The 8,942-nt window shown below is 32.1% G+C and overlaps 1 long non-coding RNA gene across 1 annotated transcript; it reads right to left on the bottom strand.

The window, feature by feature from the left end:
- Positions 1 to 5,031: 5,031 nt before the first annotated feature.
- LOC148803934 (uncharacterized) lies at positions 5,032 to 7,844 on the bottom strand. Its single transcript, XR_016078666.1, has 2 exons — positions 7,750 to 7,844; positions 5,032 to 7,599 (listed from the first exon to the last, which is right to left on the bottom strand). It is a non-coding gene; the product is annotated as an uncharacterized LOC148803934 (long non-coding RNA).
- Between the last annotated feature and the right edge of the window lie 1,098 nt (positions 7,845 to 8,942).

Consider the following 8,942-nt stretch of genomic DNA (forward strand, 5'->3'; position numbering starts at 1 on the left):
AGAGAATATCTCATCCTCTACATAATATTATGTAGGGTGAGATATTCCATGAGAATAGTGTATTGTGGATAGGCGTGGACAGGAGATCCGGAGTTGGATAAGAGATAGTTTTGCGTATTATTTAGTTTGGAAGGGGATAGAAAGCTTTGCAAGTCAAGGTTGCGACGCGAAAGAGAGTACGTTTTTGGAGGAATCATTGCCTCATTGGTGTGGGGATAGATCATCAATGAATGTGAAAATTTAAAATTTATTGCTGTATGGGCTACATTTTTTCCATTCCCATCAATTACCCGGCCTATTTGACCAGGGGGAGATGGGATAACCGACCTTTTTGACCAAGTGGAGATGGGATGGAGACTGTTTTAGAGGGGACAGGGTGGGGATGGGATTAATAGGAATACCCGATTGGGGACGGGGACCGGGAGTGGAGTCTATACTCCGCCCTGACACAATTATATATAGTAAATATGTGTATATATTATATAAATATATAATATTATTTATGTTATTTATATTATATATCAAAATATATTTAAAATATTATTTGCATTATAATTTTGTCTTTATTTTAAACAAATACCATTTTGAAAACAATCTTTTAATTAAAACATTTAGGGTTTCACGTCCCTGATGAGGAACCTATCTCCATTGTGGACCAAGGTTGTAGGCAATATTTTTTCCCGATAAGGATTGAGGTTAGAGACGGAGGGATTCCCATTACCATTCCTACCTGGGGTTCTAAGGGTGTATTCGAGCCGAGCCGAGCCAAATGCTTGGCTATTTGAGCTTGGCTCATTGATAGGGGTGCTCACGGTAACCGAACTATGGGGCATATTTTGTAACCGAGCCGGTAGTACTGGTTTTTGGAAGACCGGTAACTGAAACCGAACCGAAACCTATCGGTTAATAGATTGATCAATTCGTAACCGTCGGTTCGGTTCGTCAGTTTTTTTATTTTTTAATTTTTACAATATATATTATAAAAATATATAAATATATAAAAAATTATATTTTAAATAATAAATAATATATCATATTATATATATATATTTATATATATATATATAATGCATATTTATTAATCTATAATACATATATAAAATATATATAATATACATAAAAATATTGCAAATATATAGAAATATATGTATACCAATCGGTTCGGTTAACCGCTGGTTTCTATATTAGTTAACCGAAACCGAACTGGTACCTTCGATTTTTTAAAAATACCAAACCAAAACCGAACTGGTTTCTATATTGCTTACCCCTACTCGTTGAAATTGTGTTAGGCTCGAGATCGAGACTTGAGCTCAAGCTCAGCTTGGTTCAAAGCTTGCAAGTTCGAGCTCAGCTTGACTGCAAGCCAAGTTTTTTTCTAGAAAATAAAAATTATAAATATAAAAATATTTTTTTTATTTTACATACAAAAAAATAATAATTATAAAAATTATTTATTATATATATTTATATGTATATGCATGTATGTATGTATGTATATAATAAAAAAGATTTATTTATTATACTAGGCTCGATTAGGATCGCAAGTCTTATGAGCCGACCTTCACTGGGCTCGATCTCGACTTGATTAGAAAATGAGATGAGCCTATATTGAGGGTCATCCCCCAAGCCCATAAATACAGTTCCAATAATTATGGTAGTTATAAATGTAGTATCCAATACTTATGGAAATTATTAAAATTTTCCAATTATTTATAGAATAATTGAAAGTTTTATAATTTAACTTTCATTAAATTAAATTACCAAAATCACTAATTATTGCTAAAAAATTATGGTAAATAATAAAACTACTGAAAATATAAAAAAATAAATTTATATTTATTGAAACTAATTTTCTATTGAAAAATTACTAAAAACATTTAATTACTATATGATAATATCATTAAATAATAAATTGACCAAAATTATTGAAAATATCAAGAACTACTTATTGCTAAAAAATTACTGAAAATGTAACAAAATAAATTTATATTTATTGAAATAAATTTTCATATGAAACATTACTAATAATTCTTAATTATTAAATTTGTATTTATTAATATTTGAACTAATTATTAATTTTAAGTAATTATTGATTTCAATAATTAATTTTCAAAAAATTTTGAAATTAAATTACCAAAATCAATAATTTTCAGCAAGTAATTTTTAGTAATTAAATTTTCCAATTTACCAAAATTACAAAAAAGTATAGTTTAGGTGTTGATATTTATTGAATAATATACAATAATATCAGTAATTATTAAAATTATAAAAAATATATCACAAATTAATTGAAGGGCAACTTTCTTAAACTATCCTTATGGTTTAGCTAATTGACTAAGGGGTCGTTTGGAAAATCTTTTTAGGAAGATCTTCTGGTAGCTCTAACAGTCAAAAGACACATTGAGCTTTTTTATGAAGATGAAGATCTGAACAGCCTGAAGCAAGTTTGGCTACTGTGCGTCTTTCCATGTTTTCTGCGTGAGAATAAAGCGAGAAAGACGCGAAAAGCTCCATTTGGAGCTTCCCAAAATCAGCCCAAAATGGGTTTCTCACGTCTTTTCGGCACATTGACTTTTGGTGGCTAGATCTGTTACAAACCAAACGGTAAAAGATCACGGCATAGTCTGTGCAGCTTGTAAACAACCAAAAGACCGCGCAAAAAAGATGCGCCAAATGAGGCACTCTACCCTTACTATTATGTTATTTCCTTAAAAGTACCCCTACTGTTTCTAACAATTGACATTGGCATTAAGCACTAACAGAAAACAACAAAATATCAAATCTACCCTCCACTATTCCTCAAATTTTCAAAATAAAACCCATTTGATGGAAATTTTGAGGAAGTTGAGGGAATTGGTTCAAGAGAACTTCTTCAAAATGAAACCCATCTAATAAAACCCAAGAAAATGTCAAATTCTTCTTGAAAACAGATTCTAAGAGAGCTTATGTGGAGAAGTTGTTGTCTTTGTCAATTTGGTCAACATTCCAATCATATCTTCTCGGACCTTAAGGGAACGGGGTTCTCAAATGAGAGGAATTTTCCTCGTTTCCTTCATCGCTTCACCTTTCATTTCCAATTTTTCTTGTTCTTTGGTTTGGTGCCTCCCCCTATTGATTTTGCCTAACATTTGAAACTATTATATTCCCAATGTCCTATATGGCTATACCCATATCATGTCTTTGAGAGTGACTGAGAAACCTGAACCTTCGTCTCTATAGTAACTAGGTGCAACTCAGCCCTAGTCAGGAGCGTTGCAAAAGGGAAAGCCAGAATGGAACCCGGATTTATAATCGTGTAGTATACATGCTGACTTACCCCATTAGGAATCACTCCTAGTGTTGACAAGTATTCATATGGATATGCTTCAATCGCTAAAACCCTATGAGAAGATTCTACTGGTTATCAAATGCTCTGATGCTGGGTAATCCTTTCCACATCTTTGGTCCATGTCTCCTTGATGTGTTCAATGCCCTCTCTGAATGCCAAGTTGCCAGCCATCACCATTGGGAGGACTTCCCATTCTCTAGCTATAAGCTCTAGAAAGATCATGGCTAGCTCAAAGAAATGGCGTCGTCACCCATTTTTCAGAGGAAATGGGCCCTCGCTTTTAGATTCAAAAACCAATTCACTTGCTTTGGAAGTGACTCTGTTCTCCTCAAAAAAGGCACACAACCGAGAGACTTCAAGTTCCAGGGATTGGGAAAGGGAAGGTGTTAGGGACCCCTCTCTTCAATCTACTGTAGTAGCCCAATACGGGAATTATTCAAGCTTAATTTCTTATGGAAAACCAAGAGAAATGATTGCTAGAATTTCCAAAATCTAGAGAAACATGCTCTCAACTTCCCCCTGAAACCAACCTTGAGGTGATGTTGTTGGGCCTTAGGTATTGATTTCCTTAAGACCCTCGCCTCTCCACCTCTAAACTTAGTTTAGAAGAAGTCAAGAATGTATGTTCTTCGAGGTTTCAGAACTTTAAGCAACCTAAAAAAACAAACTCGAGCTATAGATGGAGTGGGAGATTTAACTGTCGTATGTAACTTTGTCAAAAGTTTTCTAGAAGCTAGGGATGAGTTAGAATGAAGTTTGAATGGGTTCTTGAGTTAGGGAGTGCTTTTGGTTGCAAAAACTTCCGCTTGAAAATAATGGAGGAGAGTTTGAAATTTGAGGTTCAGAGTAGTTTGGGATTTTGGGTGGAAGGAAGGCAAATATAAAGACTGGGAAAATGCTCTCTTCTTTCTTTCCCTTTTAGATCTCTCTCTTTTTTTGATCTCGAGTTGGATCAGCATTTATAAAGAAAGGAAGGGGGAGAGTTCAAAAATTCATTCCATCAAAGAGCTTGGGCTTTAAAAGGGTTTTTACAAGAAAATGGGCAAAGATTTTTCAAGGAAAAAGGTGATTAGTCAACATTTCTTCTTTGTTGAAAGATTGTCTTTGATTTGGAGGTGGTTTTCACGGGTTTTGTGTGTCCATTGAGAACTTGGGGCATGCCTATCATAGCAGTCTTGTATTTGGGGTTGTTAGTGGTAAGGGTGAGCACTATTCGGTTAAAATTGAAAAACTAAACAAAAATTTTTAGTTTCGCTTTGTTTGGTTCGGTCTTTTTGGTTTTTGGTTAATTTGGTTTTTGACTAATTCAGTTTTCAGTTTCGGTTTTTAGAATTAGAAATTCAGTTAACCGAACTTTCTATTATATATATATATATATATAATATATATAATATAATAAATTTTGATTTCATAATATATATTTTATAATATATTATATATATTATATGTTACAATATATATAATAAAGTTTATATTATTAAAATTAGATTTTAACCTAAAACCGAATAAAAAAATCCGGTTTTGATTATTTCGGTTTTTCTATAATTTGGTTTCGGTTTCAATTTTGGTTTTAATTTTTTTAGTTCGGTTTTTAAAATTTTGGTTTACTCGGTTCAATTTTTAACCAAATAACCAAATGCTCACCCCTTGTTAGTGGCAAAAAATGTAAATTTGATGGACTTTAAATGTGGTTTTGTCTTTTCTTAGTTTTAAGTAACGATATCTTTGGTATTTTGAGCTTTTTAAGCCTATTAAACTTGACTTCATTTGTCTTGGTGTCTTAGTGGGTCAGGAAAGGGACTAACATCAGCCAACACCATTTTGGGGTTTCAGGTTGGAACAAATGACGTGGCAATTTAATTTAGTATATCAAAATTGTATCTTTTTAGTTTAACAGTCAAATGGGTGAATTAAGCTATGAAATTTGACATGTTAGGGTTTTCTGGATTTCTAATCATGGTGGTGATGTTTGATTGGCCAAATAGGGTCGAGATGATGGAGATCTGTGGCTGCCAAGTTCGGATCAACAAGATTTATTAAAATAGAATATTTGCTTAATGGTAAGTCAAACAAGAAAATTTTGAGATGAAATTTGATGGGTAGGCATTTTTAAATATCCTAAATCTGATAGAAGTGATGGATCTTTGACCAAAGGTGTAGAATTACATATTTAGTTTGGGTTCGGGACTTCCAGGTTTCAGCCAATGGTTTATTAGTTAACGAGAGGGCTCAAAATGAAATCTCACTTTTTTAATGGTCAAATGAAGGAGTTTGGTTATGAAATTTGACGTGCCAGGGTTTTATGGGTTTACGAACATAGTGGGGAGGTTTGTTTGGTCAAATGAATCTAGGATGATGGATGATAAGCTATAATCAATGAGATTTGCTAAAATAGGATCTAGGCTTGATAGTAGGTATAATAGGGGAATTTTGGGATGAAATTTGGTGAGTAGGCATGGATTAAGGTGAGGAGCCAAGTGGATGATTCTGATCTAAAAAAGAAATGGTTAATCTAGGTTTTCTAATTCTAGTTGCGCAAGGATGTTAGAATAAGATCTTGGCGCTTTTAAGGTTGATTGTTGTAGACTTATAGTAAGATTTGTTAGTTGATTATATATCCTAGTGCTCTTGAGGCAATAGATCGTTGGACCAAGGCCATTAAAAAGGAAGTTGATGTGATGAACGGTGGATATGTGATTAATTTATAATTTCCTAAATTTGAGAGTTATGTCTAGTTGGATGTCGATATTCATCTCAAGGTTTTCCTACCTTTCCATTCAAACCAAACATAGTGTTAGGTTTCAATATTTGGGTTCTTCTCTTAACTATCGTCATAGAGATTCAACAATCTTTTGGGAGTTCCATTTGCCAAGGAGAATTCTTTGGCAACAACTCCAAGTTGGATTTCATCTTAATTCATGCATACACAAATCCAAAATAATTATCCAAAAAAAAAGTAATAGATTATGGTGACTTTGATAAATCTTAAATCTAAGTCTGAAAAAGTTAAAAGGATATTATTTGTTTCTAAAATCTGAAAAGAATAATATATGCTTTTCGACTTTTTAGAAGCTCTAAATAGACAAGTTTGTTTGTATTGGATCAAACCTTTAACATATGAAATTCCTCGATTTTATTATTTTATCCCTAGAACAGACTATTTGGTAAATTTGAGATCAATTTGCATTATCTCATAAAAATAATTTATCAAATTCAAAATAATTGAAATAATACGAACAAAAAATTAATATAATAATTAATAATTACTAAAAAATAAAATAATTAACACTACATAGAGATTAAAATAATTAATAATTAAAACAAATAAATTATTAATATCTAGTAAAAATTAAAATAATTAACACTTAATAAAAATAATAAATAATTAATACAAATAATTGATAAAAAATAAAAATTATTCAATTCAAAATAACATTGAAAATTATGAATACGTTAAAAATTACAAATAATTGATTAAAATAAAAATAAAATCGAAAATATGTACAAATTTAAGAATTCAACTTGAAAATTTTGAAAATTAAAAATAAATTATTAAAAAATATACTTAACAGTCGTTTGAGATGTAGAGATGGTGTTTGGTATCGATATAGCTTTTGAAAGAAATGGTGCCAGTTCAACATTGGAAATGCGTTTAACAAAAAAACGCCTAAAAAGTTATTTGGTTGAGACGTTTATTTGATAAATGGCTCTCTCGAAAATCGTGTGAACCAATTATTTAAAAAGCACTAATTTTGACGTTTTTCATTTTCAAGATCAATTTTTTACTATTTAGCTTGTATGATGCCTGATGGCTTCTAGTGGCGCCTAAATAATGGCGCTGATGTGTGAAAAAATCTTACACAATGTTTAAAACAGGTTTTGTCTCGTTTTTTAAGACAAAATCGTACAAAACGTTTATCTTATAAACACCATCCATGCCAAAAAACCTCGTAATGTACAGAAATATATGGAAACATCTGTAAGGTTTTGCATATGAATGGGGTTGTCGTCACTAGCTGCAAGCAAAAGAATATAAAATGAACAAGGAAAAATGGAGCTAAAAGAAAACCAGGAGAAAATGGAGCTAGCATTACGACCTGTTTACCGAAGTAAACCTAGGAGCAAAACGGATATAACCAAAACAAGAAAAAATGAACAAGACAAAATAAAATAAAGAAAAATCTAGAAGAAACCTTGGTGTATTGGGCATATTCACCTTTGCCGCTACTTCACCACTGTTAAGCGTTCACCAGTCGTAATGCTGTAAAACCCTAGAGAAAATGGAAAAAAAAATAAACAAAATAATGAGATTTGAATTGAAAAACAAGAAGTAAAAATGGAGATTTGAGTTGGAGAGTTCGAAACTTAAGAAAATAGCAGAAAAGAAAAGTTAAAAATGGAGAATTGGATGAAGAATGTACCTGTGAGAGAAAAGCCAGACGGTGGTGGAGCTCCTTTCCTCTTTGAGAAGAAGAGTTCGAATGCCCTCAATATCGGGTGGAATCTGGAACATCTCGAGTCATTTACGTAAATGTAGAAGAGACTGACTCAACTTTCCTTTTCAGATCTAAAATTGTGCTTCGTACCGGACTCCAATTATCAAACGCCACCTAAGATAAAACTAATCTATCCAAGCGTATAATTAATTTAAGGGAAAAATTCTCAATCAGTACCTTATAGTTTGGCTTAAGTGACAATTTGGTCTCCAAACTTTAAAATACGACAATTTAGTATCCGGATTTTCAAAATGTGATAATCCAGTATCCAAACTTTCAAAATGTGACAATCCAATACCTGTGGTTAAGCAGTATGTTAATCACTTATTAAGTGGCATTTGAAAGTCAAAAGTGCTTTTCAAATACCATCTTATTCTCTATATCAATAATCCAAACGTTGACCAAAAACTGAACAATTCCAAATCCAAACATTGTCATATTTTGATAGTTTGGGTATTGGATTATCACATTTAAAAATTTGGGTATAAAATTGTCGCATTTTAAAATTCAGGGACCAAATTGTCGCCAAAGTAGTACTGATCAAGAACTTTCCCTTAATTTAATTAATTCATTTCACTCACGCTAATGATGAACAGCATGCTAAGTGTCTTGATTTGAATCAATTGAGATGAGCTTAGATACGATCTCTTTGAAATTTATGATCGAACTCAATATTATGAGCAGTTCAAAGGTTTTTTAGGAAAATTGCATTCATCTTTCTCGGTAGAAATGTCCGATACAATAGTAGAAACAAGAAAATCTGGAGCTACAGTTCAAGTGAAAGCCCTTAAAAGAGATAAACCATATCGGGCTTAGACACAAAATCTACGTCCGCGGTCTAAAATTTCTGGGCCCGGGCCAGAAATATATCACCCTATCAATAAGCCCATAAAGGGGATTAAAGGCTGCATTTAGCATTCCTTATTTTAAGGGCTTATCTTTTTTTTACAGTTAAAATGCTCTTATAAATATTAAACACTGAATTTTTAACCCCTAAAGGGAGATAAATCTTTAGAAATGCTAAATACAACCTAAAATTGGTACTGAAAGAAAGATTTTAGCCACCATGACCACTTCTATCAACTAATTTTTTATCTACCTTTCCATTCACCATTTAC

The sequence above is a fragment of the Nelumbo nucifera genome, chromosome 1, assembly GCF_055504915.1.
Source record: "Nelumbo nucifera cultivar China Antique chromosome 1, China Antique-T2T, whole genome shotgun sequence".
Taxonomy (NCBI): Eukaryota; Viridiplantae; Streptophyta; class Magnoliopsida; order Proteales; family Nelumbonaceae; genus Nelumbo; species Nelumbo nucifera.